Source organism: Protopterus annectens, chromosome 9.part0 (genome assembly GCF_019279795.1).
Source record: "Protopterus annectens isolate FY-2018-M chromosome 9.part0, PAN1.0, whole genome shotgun sequence".
NCBI lineage: Eukaryota > Metazoa > Chordata > Ceratodontiformes > Protopteridae > Protopterus > Protopterus annectens.
In genome coordinates, this window is record NC_056743.1 from 134,742,462 (window position 1) to 134,762,468 (window position 20,007).

A 20,007-nucleotide genomic window follows, 5' to 3' on the forward strand; every position below is an offset into this window, starting at 1 on the left:
CTAATCTATGAACCTATGAATCTATAAAGTTATTTAACATAGATTTTTCCCTCACAAGAAGAAACTGCAGATAAAACATTCCTTATACTTCCACAATTTGTTAGAGCAAGCTTTAAAATATGAACCTGATAATTCAAAATTCTGAAAACAAAAGTTGCAGAAGTGCACACATTTTTCTCCATACCTAGAAGCAATTTCCCATACTTAACAGAAAGGGTAGGACTGGAATTAACTAAGTGCTTAGCAGCAATGGAATCAACTAAGGCTGTAGCTGCTGGTCAGGTTTGGAAATACAGTAAACTGCCAGTTAACTGGATCTCAAGCAACCTGCAAAAAAAAAAAAAAATGAACAAATACTGTACAATTTTCAGGTGTTGCAATTTGTTTTCTCCCCGAAGAAACATACCTTCATTTTTGAGTTTGAGTTTTAAAAAGGAACATAGAAATACATTCCCTCTCTCCCCAACCTGAGAACACATCAAACCAAACAAATAGTATAGGGTACAGTATTAGTCCGGCCTGTTTTTAATAGTAGCTCTCAAGCAACCAAAAACTACCGTTATCTGGCATCTACCAATCCCCATGAGTGCTAGTTAACTGAGAGTTTACTGTAGTATCTAGACATTTAAAAGACACAGGAGCTGTATACATCCTATCTGCTTTTCAGGGGCAGCTGGCTGACTAACAGGAAAACTGCAGGCAGTAACACACACATCCTCTAAAGCTGACAGAACATGAGAAATGCATGTAGATTCTGAAAAATCCTTCTACAAAACTCAGTATTTTCTGACAGACTGAGAAACCTTAGAGTTCTCCCACTGAAAACACTGGCACATTCTAGCAGTGGTATCAGAGAAAAACAGCCCCCCCACAGGGAGAGTAAGAAACTGAACTCTCCGAGTATGAATTAGAAATCTGAAGTAAAAACCCTGAATCCATCCCTGTATCTTCCTGTTCAGATTCGGAATCTCAGATCTGTTCAGGAAAAGAGGACTCTTACCTTCTTTCTTTACCAGAAACTACTTTACAAGAAGGACCGGTAGCCTGAATGAAACCCTGAATCAGACCCAGTAAAATACTGCTGTCTAAAGAAAACTCAGGAGACGTAGATATATTATTGGTTTTCTGTTTTTTTTTTTTTTTTTTGACTGGAAAATGGGAAAAATAGTGCTATTAATAGCGGCAGCTGATTTGCCAGGGATGGGCACAGTATTCTGGCACAGTAGGGAAAGCTTTCCTGTTCCCTCTTCCAGGACTAACAAGAGTGGTTCTCCCTTAACTGACAGCTGCAGAGGAGTGGCTAACCCCTAGTCTAGAGTGGCTGTAGGGTGCTCCACCAGAGGGATCAGCTGGTAAGTGGTCTGATGAGGTACAACAAATGGCCACAACAGAGTCGCCCACCTGTGTCTGAGGCTAATCGCTAGCCTCCTGGGGTGGCAAAGGCTGTTTGCTTCACTTTTTCTTTTTATGGCTGGAAGAAGGACCAGTAGTGGCACTGTGTTTGTCTGTTCTATGATCACACCAAAAATGGTGCCTGTATCCTAGGGAAGGCAAGCAGAAAATGCTGGTAAAATTACCAGTCCATAAAAGTTACTTGTTTTAACAGAAAAACACAGTAAAAAAGCACTTTCAAACTCTATGCCAGCCGCAGCAAGGAAAAATAAACACAGTTTCTCCACAGAAAGTGTTTTCAGTTAGTTAAAACTACTTTTAAACTGATAAAAAAGTGAGGGTTTAATTCAAGAACATGTTACAGTCTCTAGCAGTCCATTAAACAACAGGACTCCTAGCTTTAAAATAACTTTTATAAGGTGGAAAGTAATAAAACATAAATACATTTAACAAAATGGAATTTTTTCACCCCAAAGGGAACTCATCTGCCCAGCAAAGGAAAGCACAGACCAACCATCAATGCTCAAAACCCTCAGAAGAGAGTACTCTTCGGGGTCAGGGAAGCTCTGAAAGGCTTCGCACCCAAACTTGTTTTTCAGTCAGCTTGGATATGTGAAAGGTGCCGTGAAGCTTTGGATGCTGACCTGCCATTATATCCTTGGCAAGATATAGCCAGTGTAACTAAGGCTGCTGCAGCAGTGATCAATATGTTGAACATTAAAGGATCATTTGCTGCTAAGTAAACCCATAATGGAGAACTGTTAACAGGGGAAAAAATCTAAGTATGATATAGATTGAAAAAAAGCATTTGACAGCATCCCACATTCATGGATAAAGGAGTGATTACAGATGTATAAAGACATCAGACACTGATCAGTTACATAATAGTGACCATGAAACAGTGGTAAACTGCTTTGCAATTAAGCCATGACAAAGGGCAATTTATTATCCCAGGGATAAAAATTCAAAGGGGACATTTAAGGGTGATTCTTTGTCACAGGTGTTTTGTCTTGCCCTTAATCCATTAAGCTGTTTACTTAACCGATTAGGTCTTGGTTACAATTTGGAAACAAACTTTTGTAAGGATTTTTTATATACTTTTGGTTGATGATTTAAAACTGTATAGTTCGGCAGATGAGTTGAAATCACAACTGCAAGTGGTTACAACCAGATGATATGTGACATTTGGTCTTGATAAATGTGCAAAAGCAACATTGAAAGCAGGAAAGATGCAGTGTCAATAAACATCTAAATAGGGCAAGAATGTGCTATAAAGGAACTTGAGAAGGAAATAATGTATACATATCTGGGAATTGATGAAGGATTGGCTGTAAGCCATGAACAAATGCGAATAAAACTCAGTAAGGAATACTTCAAAAGACTAAAACTAATCTTGAAACAGCCTTGACATCTAGGAATAAAGTCCAAGTTATAAACCAGTTTGCTCTTCATGTTTTAATTTACAGTTTTGGTGTGTTTGACTGGCCCCAAAAGGTATTGAATCAGTTGGACAGAAAAATCAAGAAAAATGCTTCATGTTTATCAAATGATATATCTAACTCAGTTTATACCAAGACTGTATGTTGTACACTCTGAATTTATTACATGTGTAGATCTACAGTTATGGACTGCATACATATCTGCTGATCTCACCACATCGAAACGTAGTGAAAGTTTTACAGTATGAAGAGAGAAAGGTCTAAGATGACCTCCCTGCTTAGTTTAGTAGAAGCATATTGGTGTCGAGATATGGAAATCAGTCCAGAAGTATACTAAAATCAGACAACTGAATGCGCCAAAAACAAAAGGAATATAAGGTGAAGGATCAAATGAGAAGGCAGGAAATGAGGAAAATGTATAAAAATAGTGGCAAGTATATAGATCTCCTGAAACAACCTCATGTTGAATTTACTGCAGGAATGGGTAGGTGAGCTGAAACCAAAGGATGAAAGGTAAATAATGTCAGCCCAAGGCAGTGGCCTACGGACATGTTGGTTTACAAATTCCATTGAACAGGCGTCAGAAATGGACAAATGTAGGTTTTATGAAAACTAATTTGAAACAGTCGCACATACTGAAAGGCTCAGTAGTGTGGTAAGACTGTGCAAAAACGCTACCATGTAGATGTAACTGAGAAGCATTGGAAGTAAGAACAAAGCAGTATAGAGAATGATGAATTGTGCATCACATTGGATAATCCATTACCAACAATTCAAAATATAGACGCAAGAAAACCAGATAACATACTCCATGAAAAAAAGACAAAGTAGCATTGATCATTGAAATTACTACACCTAGTGATTACAGTGTTTCGCATATAGAAATACACAAAGTCATAAGTATGAAGATTTGCAGGCACAAACAAGAGCAATGTGGAAGAAAGATACCCAGACAGTTCCATTAGTAGTAGGAGCAATGGGTCTCATAAATTTTTTTTACAGTCTTGTTTATACATGCTTACCATGTATGCAACTCTCTATGAACTGCAGGAGTAGTCAGTTTTGGGCACATTGCAGGTGCTGCAAAGAGCACTTTCATCTAACATCAAAGATTGTAACAATACCAGTTTCATGAACTTTTATCATATCCTGACTTAGTAATGGGGTTCATTCCCACCATGGTATTAGAAATCCAAACGATTTGGAGAATTTAAACCAATAGAAAGATCAGCAACCATCGTGATGCATTATATTAGACATGCTTAATGTTGAATGCTTTTTGTGTACTCCAAAAGCCTTTGTAGCCCTGCCAAGTTTCTCTTGGCATGCAGTATAAATCCTTACCCTGCATGACATTCATTCCAACTAGTACCCGTTTTCCCTTTCTGAGGTAGCACATGCTCTTGCTTGTGGTCTAAAACTTTTACATGATAATGCCATTAGTGTGTGCAGCAAATACATGTTTGCGCCGAAACTGACCATTACAGAATTGGGCACATAAGGGAGCAAGGAAGCACAGTCCTCTCCAAAACCAGTCTATTTCTTAGTCCATCCCGTATCAGAGCAGAAATAGTATTACTATAAATGTTCAAAGAAGTTTGGCTAAATGAATAAAAACTGCTGCTGTCTGCATCCTCCTTTGCCAATTTAAAATCTTGTGTAGGAAAACATAGTAGAATAGATCACTGTCTATGTTAAGACTGAGTTGAGCATTACGGTAGGTTTAAGTAGTGGTTGGGAACCTGAACAAGTTACTTAAGAAGGCAGTTTTCTGGGGTTATTCCTGGAAAGGACACTAATGGCCAGTGGGCTTATTCACTTAACAAATCTGCATGACCTTTTCCTCATGAACAAAAATTAACATATTTTTGATTAGTCAGGTCATAATCAAAACTAAAAATTATCTGGGAGAGCTAGTACCATTGTCTGGATGCTGTGCTCCATCTGCGTAATATCTAACCTGCTGTTATCCATATGGGCAACCCTTACAAATACAAAAAATTTCTAACACAGATGTTCTTCGTGTTTCACTGTTACAGTCCTCACCTGTGGGTTATCCCTGCTATGGTAGCCCTCGGCCAGCCGGAATACCAGAGTCAAATGGTTTTTTTTCATCAGCTGTCATTGCCTGTAGTCTGACGTCAGGTTGTCAGTGCTATAAAGCAAGGCAGCCGACGTCATTACATCAGTCTTTCTTGCCCTGGAGCCCGTAGCAGAAGCAGTTCTCATGAGTGCCAGTCAGTCGCTACCAGAAGTTGAATTTCAGTTGAAAACGTCTAAAGCTAAGTACCCCGTTGGGGATCATTTTTTCTTGCACTAACTGATGTCCGAAAAAGTTAACAATTGTCTCACCTATTGAAAGCAGATCCCACACCAAGACTTCCATTCTCAGTGCATCACTTGTTTAGGCCCAGACCACGACGTCCACCGTTGCCGGTTCTGTGCCCTCTTTAATGCACGAACCATTCTCTGTAGAGCTCTTTTTGTAGACAGTTATTTTCATATTCTGTCTTCACATTCTGATATGGTGTCCGTCAGCCAACAATCTGTGAACATTCCGAAAAAATGTAGAGAGAAAGATAGACAGGCCACACAAGGCTAAGCCTTCCAACAATGCTACCGCTAAGCAGGTAGTCAGTTCTCCGTCGTTCAGTGAGGCGCTTTCGCAGCCCCTGATGCCCGATTCATTATCTTCTCAGGCCTCTACCGAGACCCTTTCAGAGTCCGGTTTGCTGCAGAAATCTTCTTCATCTTCTGAGCCTTTGGCTGTCTCTGCCTCGGTTGGGTCCGGAACCGCGATGCAAGCCTCGGCTTCCAAGGAGGCCTTTCGCACTACAGAATCTAGACAAAAAATGACATCTTTGCATCCGACTACCATTTCTCTCAGACTGATGCATTCTCTCAGGTCTAGAAGCAGACCACTCCTAGGAAATCTGCTTCTAGCCATCATCTTGCTACTGCTCCACCACCCCAAGCACAAATGCTTAAAGTGGCAGAGGACCTCATCTCCCTTATCTGGGGTGGTCAGGCCACAACTTCTAAAAGGAAAAGGCACCCTTCTCCAGAAATTGTGATAGAACAGGATTCTGAGGAATCTGACTATTCAGTTTTTGAAGAGGAACAGCATCCCTTAACTGCTTTTGAGGATTCAGATGCAGAGGAATCCATCCCTTCTGCCTCCCCTCTAGAGGACCTTTCCTTTGGGGAAACACTTCACTCCCTCAGGGAACATTTCCAATGGGAATCTCAGGACTACCCACAGTCTAAGAAAAGACTTGGAGAGTTTCTGGACCTGCCCCAGCACATACCCCTGGCCATCCCCCCTATTTTAGAAGTGTTAGATGATGTTTTCCATTAATCCAGCTAGCCCCTGATGCCCTCCCTCCTGCTCCAAGTAAACCTGACAGGTACTACAATGTACCGGATTCTCACAAATACCTGTACAGAAATCCTGCTGCAGACCCAGAGGTCATTACACAGGGACCCAACGGAGCTAAGACTAGCTATGCCAAGAATCCTCTTCCTTCTGACAAGGACTCCAGAGCTCTGGACAGATGGGGTAAAAAAGTATACACCTCTGCAACTTTAGCTGTCAGAGCGCTCAGTTCCATATGTTAAAATATAAACAACACACTTTGGAACTATTAAAACAGAAGATTGCCACCTTTCCTGACTGTGCCAGTTCAAAAGAGTTAGCAGATTTACTGCAGTCTGCTGGTCAAGTGGCCAAACACTCATCACAATGTGGATATGACGGCCTAGAAACCTCTAGCAAGGCAGCAGTGACAGGATCTTTTATTAGGCGACATGCATGGCTGAAGGAACAAACTCTCCCTGATCATGTCAAGTCTAAACTTATTGATGCACCCCTAGATAACGAGCGCTTGTTTGGGGAAAAAGCAGAAGAGGTGCTTAAAAAGATGGAAGCCAAAGCAAAATCTATGCAAACAGTAAAAGATTTATTTCAGGTTCAACCTCCCAGATTCACTAGGAACTTTCCCTCTAAACACTGGGCCTTCACTGCACCTAGCAGCCAGGGCCAAGGTAAGCCCCACAGGGATATACCATCCAGGCCCCTATCCCAGGGCCAGCAGAGAAGCAAACAACGGACCACTTCCGTCTCTAAGGCAAAGGGAGTTTTAAGCCAAACTTCTATGTCAGACGCTCACAATGACTCCCCTCCCCCCACTGGCCTCCCTTCACTCATCAAAAACTAGGAGGAAGGCTCTCCCTTTTCAAAGACAATTGGCTTTCTGTAACAAAGGACCAGTGGGTCTTAAAGATAATTTTTCAAGAATACAAATTTTCTTTCAGCAATCTCCCAATTCCAAGAATGTACCCAGACTTGCCTCCAAATCAGTGGGCAGAGGCATTGAAACAGGTCCAAGCTCTCATATCCCAGGGGCAGTAGAACCTGTCCCCCAGATCAAACAGGCAAAGGCTTTTATTCCAGACTGTTCCTTGTTCCCAGAAAAGAGGGCACTTGGTGCCCCATCCTGGATCTATCTGTTCTGAACACCTCCCTGGTGGTCCCCAGATTCAAAATGCTAACTTCGCAGTAGCTGCTGCGTATGCTAATAACAATGCTTGGGTAGTGACCCTAGACCTAAAAAATGCCCACTTCCACATCCCCATCATGGAATCGTGCAGGAAATTCCTGCGCTTCAGAGCAGGCTCACAACACTTTCAGTTCTCTGTGCTGCCCTTTGGCTTGTCTACTGCTCCCAGACTATTCACCAAATGATTGGACCTGGCCATAGCATTCTGCAGCCAGAGAAGTATATTGATTTACCCTTACCTGGACGACTGCCTCATTCAGGCAGACTGCAAAGAAAAGCTGCTGCAGGACCTTCTCTTTGTCAAATCACTCCTAACTTCTCTAGGGTTCAGCATCAACGAGAAGAAATCAAAGCAAAACCCCACCAAGAAGATCATTTTCTTGGGAGCTGTGCTTGACACAACATCCCAAATGGCCTTACTATCCCCATAAAAGCAGAGCTTCCTGCCTCTCTACTTTACCCAGCTGGCTTCCAGAAGTCACCTCACTGCGAGGAAGTTCCTCCAAGCCTTGGGGTACATGGCATCTTGCATCCTTCTCATTCCTCTGGCCAAGCTTCACATGAGAAAACTTCAGTGGTATTTAAAGAACCTTTGGTGCCAGCACTCTCAGACCCTAGAGACTCTCTCCCTCTGATCCCATGTATATGGGCCAAGATTCTCTAGTGGGCCAGAGGCCTGTGCCAGAACAAGGGTCTTCCCTTCATCCTCCTCTTTTCCAGCCAGACCATCACCACCTACGTCTCAGACATTGCTTGGGACACTCATCTAGCAGGCAGGTGCACCCAAGGTCTTTGGAATGCCCAGCAACTTCACTTGCACGTCAATCAGAAAGAAATAATGAACAGTACAAAAGGCTCTGACATCCTTCAAACCCCATCTCAGGCCAGGGGTTCTCCTTATAAAAACAGTCAACACCACAGTAATGTGGTATATCAACAAACGGGGAGGGGGGGCAATCTTACCCCCTGTGCAGGTTAGCCATGAGCCTCTGGCTTATAGCCACCTTCATGGGTCTACATCTAATTGTCCAATACCTATCAGGGGTCAACAACACCCCGGCAGACCACCTAAGCAGAAACTTACCTGACCCCCACGAATGGCAGCTCCACAGGGAAATCTTTCTGCAAATCACTCAGGACTGGGGGACTCCAGAAGTGGATCCAAATCACTCAGGACTGGGGGACTCCAGAAGTGGATCTTTTAGCTTCGCACCTTAACCACCAGCTGCAAAAGTTCTGTACCGGGGCTTATCACCTCCAAGTGTGGAAGATGGATGCCTTGAACTTCCCCTGCAACTCCCTCTTTGTGTACGCATTCCCTCCTCTACCCCTTATTCCCAAGGTACTGATCAAAATAAGGGAGGAGAGACCAATGGCCATCCTCATTGCTCCAGAGTGGCCCAGCCAGCATTGGTACCCCTTACTGCGCAGCCTGATCTTACAGCCCCCCAAGCAGCTTCCCCTGATCTCAGACCTCTTGTCCCAGATGAGGGGGAAGATACTGCACCCAGACTTACAGACTCTCAATCTTTCAGCATGGCTTATACCTTAAAAGCTAACATGGAATCTCTGTTAAGCAAACGGGTCCTAGACAGCATCACAGAGGCCAGAAGGGCCAGCACCAGAAAATCATACGCAGGGAAATGGAAAAAATTCTGTTCCTGGAACCAGTCTAAAGAGACCAGTACATCCCATCCCACTTATCTTGGATTACCTAGCCGAGTTGCTCAATAGTGGCCTCTCTTTCTCCTGTATTAAAATCCATGTCTCAGCCATTTCTGCCCATTACGATTCAGACCCACCCTCTTCTCTCATCCATTGATTAAGCAATTCCTCAGAGGGGCTTCTAATATCAGACCTCCCAGAAGGCCTCCCACGCCACCCTGGGACCTGAATTATGTTCTAGAAAAACTAACCTTACCTCCTTTCGAACCTGCTGCTTCTACAGAATTGAAACACCTCTCCTGGAAGACTGCCTTCCTACTAGCTATCACCTCAGCCAGAAGGGTATCAGAACGTAAGGCTATCAAGGCTTTTGAGGCATTCATCATTTTCCATACAGACAGGGTTTCCCTGAGGACTATAACCCCTCCTTTATGCCCAAGGTGTGGTATCTGATGTGACCCTCAACCAAGGCCATACACCTACCCACCTTCATTCCCAACCCTCAAAACAAGGGGGAAATAATTCTACACTTGCTAGATGTGCACAGACAACTCAGATACTATCTGGACCATACTAAACCATTCAAAAAAACAGACTACCTACTGGTCAGCTTTGCCCATGGGGCAGAGGGGAAGCCCATTATCAAACAAACCATTTCCCAATGGATATCCCACTGTATCCATTTCTGCTACAGACTACATAGGAACCCCCCCCCAAGTCTATCCGTACCCTTTCCACTAGGGCAGCTTTCACTTCCACAACCTTCCTCGGAGGAGTCCCCACCAGGGACATCTTGGAAGCTGCCACCTGGACCTCTATCCATACCTTTACAAAGCATTACCACGTACCTCTTTTTTCTAAGTCTAGGGCGGAGTTTGCCTCTGCAGTTCTGCAGGGCCTGCTGACCCATGCCTAGGACTGTAACCTATCCTTCCACACCTCTCCTCAGCTTTGGGAATCCTCCCACAGGTGATGACTGCAACAGTGAAACACGAAGAACATAGTACAGTTACTTGCCGTAAATATAGATGTTCAAATGTATTCACTCTTGCTGTCCTAGTTTTCCTCCCTCCATCCCCCATATAGCATCTTCCCCTAGGGGGACTTAAGCTTCCCACAGTGGCTTTTAGCCACCAGGACCACTTTTCCTTATTTCCTTGTGCTTCTGATGGGTTAGGGCAAGAAAAACTGATGTAATGACATTGGCTGCCTTGCTTTATACACTGAAGACCTAACTTCAGACCACAGGAAATGGCAGCCAATGCAAAAAAAGCATCGACTCTGGTATTCGGTTCAGCCAAGGGATAACCCACAGGTGATGACTGCAACAGTGAATACACTTGAACATCTACATTTATGGTAAGTGTACACAACTGTACTTTCTCATACCTTCTAGTGTTATTTTACACAGAAATAGGTGCCCCTCTAAAAACAAAAGCTCTAGTCAAGTCAGTATTTTTCCCTTTAACATAATTTCAGTTTATATACTCCTCTTCTGCACACTGGAGTACCTGCAGGGTCTCACTGCTCATAACTGTCATGGTCCACTTGTTGGAGAGCCTCTTTTACACTTATAGCATCCATAACCATGTCCAATTGCTTCTTCTGCATTTTTTTTTACAGGAGAGTGAGAAAGACCTTGTAGACCATCTGTTTTTTGCAGTTTCCAACTGCTAGTGATGCTCTCCCATCTCTGTTGTGATACTTTGAACACTGTGGGGGGTATAACAATCTTAATCTAAGGTTTAGACTTTGTCTCAATGTGGTGAAAGGCAAAAATGTGTTTTTTCTGTCTGATGCCCAAAGAATAATCCTGGCCAGTGAACACTGTTCTTCCTTTTACCGTCAAGATTGTATCCTTTTTCTACAGGTCACTCAGCTGTTGCTTCTTCAAATGATATGTCTGGACCTTCACTGTTATCTGTCTCGGGAACCAGGCTACAGAGTCTGTAGCCCTGTGTATCCTCTGCACCCTGTCTAGTAGAATGTTTTTCACAAGTAGGCCTGTCCATTCAATAATAGTAACTTCGTGAAGTTCAAGCATTCCTTGCCATCTGCCCTTAGGATACATTCATGAATTTTAAATTTTCTTGTCCCACTTGATCTTCTACTGCCAGCATTTTTTATTTTATTTCTTTCTGGACTGCCTCCATCTTGGCTAACTGAATGGTATTCTCACTCTCATTTTTTCTTTAAGCCCTCAGTGTCATCTGGCTTACTGGTTAAAGCATTTTCCATTCCATGTAACCTCATATCTCAGTTTTTACAGTAGTCCAACCATAAATCACATTTTTTAAACTTCCATATAGACTTGAGCCAGATGTTCATCGTGCATACAGCTGCAGTCCTAACAGATGGGTTCTCCTGCCGTCAGGTGGGTCCTCGGTCGGCCGAATTCCAAAGTCTAGGTCCGGCGTCGGTTGTCGTCGCTTCTTCCCTGACGTCAGTGCGACAGGGGTATAAAGGAACCAGCCAACGCCATTTTCTTCAGTCTTTCTTGCCGCGCGGTGCCCGAAGCAGAAGCAGTTCGCAAGTGCCGGTCGGCCAGCTCCTGAGATTACGAAAATTTGGAAACCGAAGTCTTCTTAAAAGCTAAGTACCCCGTTGGGGAACCTTTTCTTGCCTCAGACCGATGTCAGACAAAGTTAATAATTGTATTTCTTGTGGGAAGCAAATACCGCATAAGGATTTCCATTCCCTCTGTATACCTTGTTTAGGCCCAGACCACTAGGTCTCGGCCTGCCGCTTTTGTGCTACATTCAACAAACGCAATATTAAGTGTCGGGCGGAGTTCACCCAGCATTATTTTGGGGAAGCATTTAACTATACTATGTCGTCGGATACTCCGACTCCGGTTTTGTCTAAAAAACGAAAAGACAAGGACCGACATGCGAGGTCCGCGGCCTCTACTGACACCACGCCAAAGCCGGCTACACGTGGTCCGGTTCTCAGTGAGGCATCTACGCAGCCCCTGCCTACCGACAACCTGTCTTTGACGGTGTCTCCTGTACCCGAGGTCGCAGGCTCCTCGGCCCACACCCTGACTACAGATACTGAAGCCACTGTTGGCGTTGAAACTCAGAATGTGGACAGGTCCACCTCCACTCAAGGTGTCTTCAGACCTTCCTCTTCTTTCTCTATCAAGGCTTTCACTAAGTCTAAAGCAACCATGCACTCTAAGAGACCAGCTGCACATGGCCCATCTCCAGGCCCCATGCCTAAGAAACAGATGCTTAAAATGGCCTAGGATTTAATTACTCTTATCAGAGGTTCTCAGCCCCCTCCGGACAAAAGGCCTAGAGTGGAGGAAGATTCCCCCTCCTCTGATAACAGGGCTCCATTATTTCAGAGCACTCTGATGATCAGGAACATTCTTACTCCCCTTTTGAAGACTCTGATGCGGAGGAGTCCATCCCTTCTGTATCCCCCCTGAGGATTACTCATTTGGGGAAACTTTGCATACCTTAAGGGAACACTTCCACTGAGAAGGCCAGGATTATTCTGATTCCAAGAAAAGGCTCAGGGAATTTCTCTTGCTTCCTCAGCACAGGCCTTTGGCTATACCTCCTGTCTTGGACATCCTAGATGATGTTTACTTGGAGGCCTGCCTTAACCCGGACTCTCTACCTCCAGCTCCAGTTAAGCCTGACAGGTACTACAGGGTCCCTGACTCACACCAATTTCTATACAAGAGCCATGCTGCTGACCCAGAAACCATCTCACAGGGCCCCAAGGGAGTTAAGGCCTCCATTGCTAAAAATCCATTGCCTTCCGAGAGAGATTCCAGATCCTTAGAAAGGTGGGGAAAAAAGGTATATACCTCGGCTACCTTATCCATGAGGGCCTTAAACTGTCAGTTTCATATGCTAAAATACCAACAGATTTTGTTATCACAATTGAAAAGTAAAATGTCACAACCTGAACAACCAGACTTGAAGGAGTTGCAGGACTTGATGCATAGTGCAGAACAAGTGGGTAAGCATACCTTACAATGTGGTTTTGATGCTCTAGAGGCCTCATGCAGAGCTGCTGTTACAGGATCAGTCATACGTTGGCATGCCTGGCTTAAGGAACAAGCCTTGCCTGATCATGTCAAAGCTAAATTACTAGACGCTCCTCTTCAAAAGGATGTACTATTTGGTGCTAATGCTGAGGAGGTATTAAGGAAAATGGAGGAAAAGGCTAAATCAATGCAAACTGTGAAAGAATTTCTACAGGTTCAACCCCCACGTTTTAGTAGAAATTGGCCTTCCAAAAACTGGTCCTTTCCTGCCACAGACAGACCCCAAAGAGGCAGATACAGGTGCCCGAGGGGCAGAGGACAATCCCAAGGATCGTACAGAGGCAGACAATGGCAAGCTCCTACACAAAGAGGTGGTGAGGACAACTCGCAATCTATCAGAAAGCAAACCCAATGACTTTCCACTTTGCATGCCAACCAGATCTCAAATGGCAGCCCCCTTGGGAGGAAAGCTGGCATTATTTTCAAATAATTGGCATATTGTCACAAAGGACAAATGGATCCTGGACATTATAAACAGAGGCTACAAATTCCATTTTCACACCCTTCCAAAAATGAGAGGCATGCCAAACCTGCCACACAATCAAAGGGCAGAGGCACAAAGGCAAATTACAGATCTCATAAACATGAAAGCTATTCAAGAGGTACCTACGCACGAACAAGGTCAAGGGTTTTATTCCAGGCTATTTCTGGTGCCAAGGAAGGGAAAAGATTGGAGACCTATTCTGGATCTATCCATCCTAAACACATTTCTACTCGTACCAAAATTCAAGATGCTCACTCTACAGCAGCTTCTTCCCATGCTGGGCAAGGAGTCTTGGCTGGTAACATTGGACCTCAAGGAGGCATACCTGCATGTCCCAATTAGACAAAATTGCAAAAGATACCTCAGATTTCTTGCATGTTCAACTCATTATCAATTCTCTGCATTGCCCTTTGGCTTATCTACTGCGCCCAGAGTATTCACGAAATGCCTGGCATCAGTAATTGCCTACTGCAGACTTCAAGGGATACAAATATATCCCTATTTGGACGACTGCCTGATCCAAGCGGACAGCAAACACATTCTTCTGAAACATCTGGCTTATGTAATAATGTTATTGAACTCTCTGGGATACACAGTCAACAAAAATAAATCAAGACTAATACCCTCTTGGAAGATAATTTTCCTGGGTGCCAACTTGGACACAAACACCCAGATGGCCTACCTCATGCCAGAGAAGCAGGGGCAACTAATCCAATACTTCAGAACACTAGCGAATTGCACCAGGCTTACTGCAAGGAAAATCCTGCAGGCTCTGGGATTCATGGCATCTTGCATCTTACTAATCCCATGTGCAAAGCTGCATATGAGGAAATTACAATGGTACCTGAAAAACATATGGTCTCAACACAGCCATAGTTTGGAAACAATAATACCACTAATTCCATGTCTGCAAAAGGAATTTCTGTGGTGGGCTCAAGCATGTCAAACAAACACAGGTCTTCCTTTCAGCAAGCCTCAAGCAAATCAAGTCATCACAACAGACGCCTCGGACTACGCCTGGGGCGACATGACAGATCGGTGCATTCAGGGCAAATGGTCTCAAAAAGAAAAGCACCTTCACATCAATCAAAAAGAAATGCTAGCAGTAATAAATGCTATTATAGCTTTCAAGAACTTTCTACAACCAGGTCAACTTTTGATAAGAACGGACAACACCACAGTTATGTGGTACATAAACAAGCAGGGAGGAACACATTCTTACCCCCTATGCAGACTGGCCATGTCACTTTGGAACATGGCCATGGACTTACAAATGGAACTACAAGCACAGTACTTGCCAGGCAAGGAAACCACGCTGGCAGACAAACCTAAGCAGGAATATGACAGATCCACACGAATGGAAGTTGCATCCAAAAGTTTTTACAGAAATAATCCAAGAATGGGGAAGGCCAGACATAGATCTATTTGCCTCCCACAAAAATCATCAATTGACAAAATTCTGCTCAAGGATCTTCCATCCAAAGGTCTGGAGAGTGGACGCTCTCTCTTTCAGCTGGGCATCAATGACAGTTTATGCCTTCCCACCTCTTCCTCTGCTGCCCAAAGTGCTATTGAAGACCCTAGCAGACAGACCAAAGATGATCCTCATTGCTCCGGACTGGCCAAGACAACACTGGTACCCACTCCTGAGGAGCCTGACGCATTCCCCACCATGGACCCTGCCTCTAATCCCTCTTCTTCTGACTCAACACAGCTTCAAAACTCTTCACAGTCAGCTAAAAACACTCAATCTAGCCGCATGGAAGATTCCTTAGCATCACAGCAGGCCCTACTCTCCAAGGAGGTGCAGGATGTCATTTTGGAGGCCAGAAGGCCATCAACTAGAAAAGCTTACTCCGCAAAATGGAAACGTTTTTGTACCTGGAATGAGAAAAGGGCCAGGACCCTGGAAAACTGAATTTACCACAAATACTACAATATTTGACTGAACTGCTAATCAGTGGACTTTCTTTCTCCTCCATCAAAATCCATGCCTCAGCCATTTCTGCAGAATACAACACTGATCCACCTTTATTCTCTCACCCTCTCTTAAGACAGTTCCTCAGAGGCGCTAAGAATTTAAGACCTCCAAGGAAACAACCAATACCTGCTTGGGATCTTAATTTCATTCTGGAAAAACTGACCCTGCCTCCTTTTGAGCCAGCTGCTTCATCAGATTTGCAATATTTGTCCTGGAAAACAGCTTTCCTTCTGGCTATCACCTCAGCTCATAGAGTTTCAGAATTACAGGCTCTCATGTCTGTCCAGCCTTTTATCATCTTCCATCAGGACAGAGTTTCCTTACGAACCAACCCGTCCTTTATGCCTAAAGTGGTATCCAGGGTAGCTTTAAATCAGGCCATACACTTACCTACCTTTTATCCTAATCCTCAAAACAAAGGGGAGAGATTACTACATTCCTTGGACATCCACAGACAACTGCGTTATTATTTGGACAGAACAAAGCCTTTCAGAAAATCAGAACAGCTCTTTGTGGCCTATGCAGGAGGAGTTCAAGGAAAGCCAATTTCCAAACAGACAATTTCAAAATGGATAGCCCACTGCATACGCTTTTGCTATTCCTTTCATGGCAAAACTGTACCTACAGGCATTATAACTCATTCCACCAGGGCCACAGCCACCTCTGCAGCCTTCCTCAGAGGAGTTCCTACCAAGGATATTTTGGAAGCAGCCACTTGGAGTTCTGTGCATACCTTCTCCAAGCACTACAACTTACCATTATACTCCAAATCTAGAGCAGGCTTTGCCACTGCAGTCTTGCAGGGCATTTTGGCTCCTCCTAGTTCCACCTAGTGCTTACCACCCCTTTCTTAGCTTTGGGATTCTACCCATCTGTTATAACTGCAGCTGTATGCACGATGAACATAGTACAGTTTTGTACCTACCATAAATGTAGATGTTCGAGTGCTAATACAGCTGCAGTCCAGGTTTCCCTCCCTCCTTCCCCTCTAGGGGTATTCTTTTATGGTGTATTTGCTTGCAACTACTGTTTTTTGATTATATTGCATTGCATTATTACCTAATTTTATGTGTTGCCTTCCTTCTGGGGGCACCTGACATCTGGGGCAAGAAAAACTGAAGAAAATGGCGTCGGCTGGTTCCTTTATACCCCTGTCACACTGACGTCAGGGAAGAAGCGACGACAACCGACGCCGGACCTAGACTTTGGAATTCGGCCGACCGAGGACCCGCCTGACGGCAGGAGAACCCATCTGTTAGGACTGCAGCTGTATTAGCACTCGAACATCTACATTTATGGTAGGTACAAAACTGTACTTTCTTCTTGGCTATCTGCCTTTTCCAGGGTCTTCCATTGTAGCCTGGCTGCACCTTATATCTAGAGATCTCCCCTCTCTGAGAAGCTGTCATGAATTTCTGCTAACATCTTTCCCTTCTCTACTGCATTTTTAGTCCCTTTTACTTTCCTTTGGACATGGATATTGTGCTGTCTCTCCACAAGTAATATGATTAACTTTTGCCCAATGAATTCAGCACATTCATTCCAGTTTTCTGCTGTTTTGGCAGGTAAGGCAGGAGAGTGTGACATGGCTTATCGGCACTATAAGCGGACTTCATTCAATGCCTTAGACATGCAGTGCTGCAGAGAGATCCAGCTGCTATTCATAATAATCCTCAGTGCCACGTAAGCATTTCAGTGCTAGAGTAAGAACTGTTGCTATCATACTGTATATAGTTTTATTTGACAGTAATGTTTCTTGTAAACACAGGCCTAATTTCAAATTCCTATCCTGGTGTGTGCATCAGAAACACAAGTTTGATACAATGCTCATATGTATTGCTATTGGCATTTCTAACATTCAAATGTCTAGTGGCTGTGATCCAAAGTTTGTTGTTTGCTATCACCAAAGTTGCACTGTTCACTTGTGTATCTTTTTCCCTGAAATTATTTTTTGTTTTTCTTAACAGAATTGTTTTTTTTGTTTTTTTTTCAGTGCAATGGTTATCCTGCAGGACTTAGTTCTACAAAATTCAAAGATCATCGCAAGTCTTCACTGTAAACATTTTTTAAAAATGGAGGGAAAAAAGTCCTCACTGTATATTACTGTTGCTTATCTGCTTAAACGAAATTTCAGAGTTTTAACATAACCTTGTGAAGATTTTTTTTTTGTTTTGTATTTCTTGTTCTTCACTCATGATGATTCTGTTAGTGGTACAGTTCATGAAGAACTATTGAGAAAAGGAACAGTTATCAAGAAAGTTGATGATGTGCATTTTATAACTGAATTTCCTAATTGTACAGCCACTAACTCCACAGACAGCTGTATATTTGATAATACCATATGGATAGTAGCCGTCAGTGTATTTAGGACATTATGAGATGTACAGACCTCCAGGATGTACCAGAAAGTAGGTTTCATTAAAAAAGGCAGTGGATACAACTTGCCCCAAGTTCTTTAGCTATAAATGTGGATTGGGAAGATGAGATACAAAAAGGCATCCCTTTTGAGTCTTGTTTTTTGTTGCAGCAGGGTGTCCACGCTCCACTCATTGGCTTCTTTGCTTTACAGTTACAGAGCCTCAACAATTCGGCTATCCTTCTTGAAACCAGATGGTCATCTAGTGTTCAAAAAGGTTTCCTGATGAAGCTGCAAGGCATATTCCTATGGAATGTAGGCATATTCTGCATAGGGGTTTTTAGTGTTTCAACTGTGTGATTGCAAAGTTTTCTTTTCATGTTCAAGAAAAGTATTATTCTGGGCTTCAGAGGAGTCATGTGATCCTAGCATTAAATATTGAAGACTGCAGGGAGTTAATTCTAATATTACTGATTGTCAGTGTTAGGAACATTTGTTGCACACAGCTCACAGATGCTGACATTTCTTCATGTGTTTGCCATTATCTATTAATTAGTGCTGCTAAGACCATGTAATTTTGGTAACATTTCTTTCCACTGAGGCTACATTTTCCATTCTGATGAAGTTAGTATCAGCTGAGTATAACCTGGGGAATCATTCGGCACAATTTAAAGGAAGAGCAGGATACAGTCCTTGATATAAAAATCCAACTCTTGATGGGTAAATTTTAGAGATACAAAATTTTGATTAAGTTTAAAATGTTATTCTCTTTTTATAGCCAGCAATGAAGATTATCTGTGAGAGCTATTATGCAATGTTAAACAACTAATAGAAACGAGTTCCAGCTAAGTTTGAGCAGTAAAGAGGCTTACATTTTTATGAAAATCTAAAGATCATCTGTTCAGTATATGTTGAGAAGCCTTTTTAAATTTAATGCATGTGGCTTCATGCTTCTGCTGTACTGACCAGCAGTATTCCCTATCACCTTTCAAATTAGTAGCTATATAATGTATTTGTGAACTCAGTGTCATGGGAGTAGTAATGCCTAGCAAAGCTGGACATTGTGGAGCAGATTGCCTGATATCCTCCATGGAGGATCCAGGTATTGCAGTTGTCATACAGTTGGAGGCCTTGTGTATCATCAAAGTTGCTAATGTGCATTACCATGGATGTCTTGCATGTGTGGGTACCAGCGGTTGTCTCATGCTCTTCTGGATACTTCTACATTCCTTGACTTACTGCATGGCATAGACTGTAGCCACTTATAGTTTAGGAATAAAAATGACTCTTAAGAGAAATGAGTTTATACTCTGTGTGGACAACATGTGATCTAACGAGCTGTTTCCTCCTCTGTACTACATAATCATGGTAAGAAAGCTTTTTTATGTTAAAATAGACTTGTATACAAAACAAAGTGACAGGCTGTTGTTTTTGCAAGGAAAAGTGTTTACCACGACTGATATGTGTAAATAAAGATTATTTTCACTCATCTACAAATGTACAATCCAGTTTCTCATTCCCCGAGGAGAAACTGTAATGTTAGGGAGTGAGGGCAAGTTCCTTCAGAAACCAGTAGCCCAGTTGTTGTTTTCAGGGTAGTGAAGAACAAGGTATGAATTGTGACTGTTCATGTTATAATGTCCTTATACTGATGTTTCCATACTTGCCTATCGATGTCATCTTCTGCAGTCAGTATTCCTTGTGCATCTTATGCATAGTATCTCAGTACACTAAATGAGATTAAGAATTGCTAATGGATAAAAATATTCTTGGCTCAAAGGAATTAAAATGTCGATATGAAAACATGCCATGCTCCATTTTGTGAAAGAACTTTATTAATCCATATATTGCAGTTAAGAGCTGATGTGTAAATAAACATACTGCAACCTTCACATTTGTTCCATAATAAAAGCTAATTGTGTATGTATGTGTGTCAATGTGTGTGTGTGTGTGTGTGTGTATGTATGTATATATATATATATATATATATATATATATATATATAGAGAGAGAGAGAGAGATAGTGTAAATATACACCTACATGAACGTGCAACTCAAAACATACGTG

General features: G+C 42.8%; 1 protein-coding gene across 3 annotated transcripts in view; it reads left to right on the top strand.

Annotated features, from left to right (window-relative positions):
• Positions 1–19,744, top strand: part of TRIM44 (tripartite motif containing 44) — a 1,245,326-nt gene extending 1,225,582 nt beyond the window's left edge. For 2 of the 3 annotated variants that reach the window (XM_044082660.1, XM_044082661.1), the window contains exon 6: positions 17,577–19,744. The gene's annotated coding sequence lies outside the window, so the exon portion shown is untranslated. Of the gene's footprint in view, positions 1–17,148; positions 17,267–17,576 lie in introns of all 3 variants that reach the window. The other variant, XR_006366200.1, reaches the window with a different exon arrangement.
• Positions 19,745–20,007: the final 263 nt, after the last annotated feature.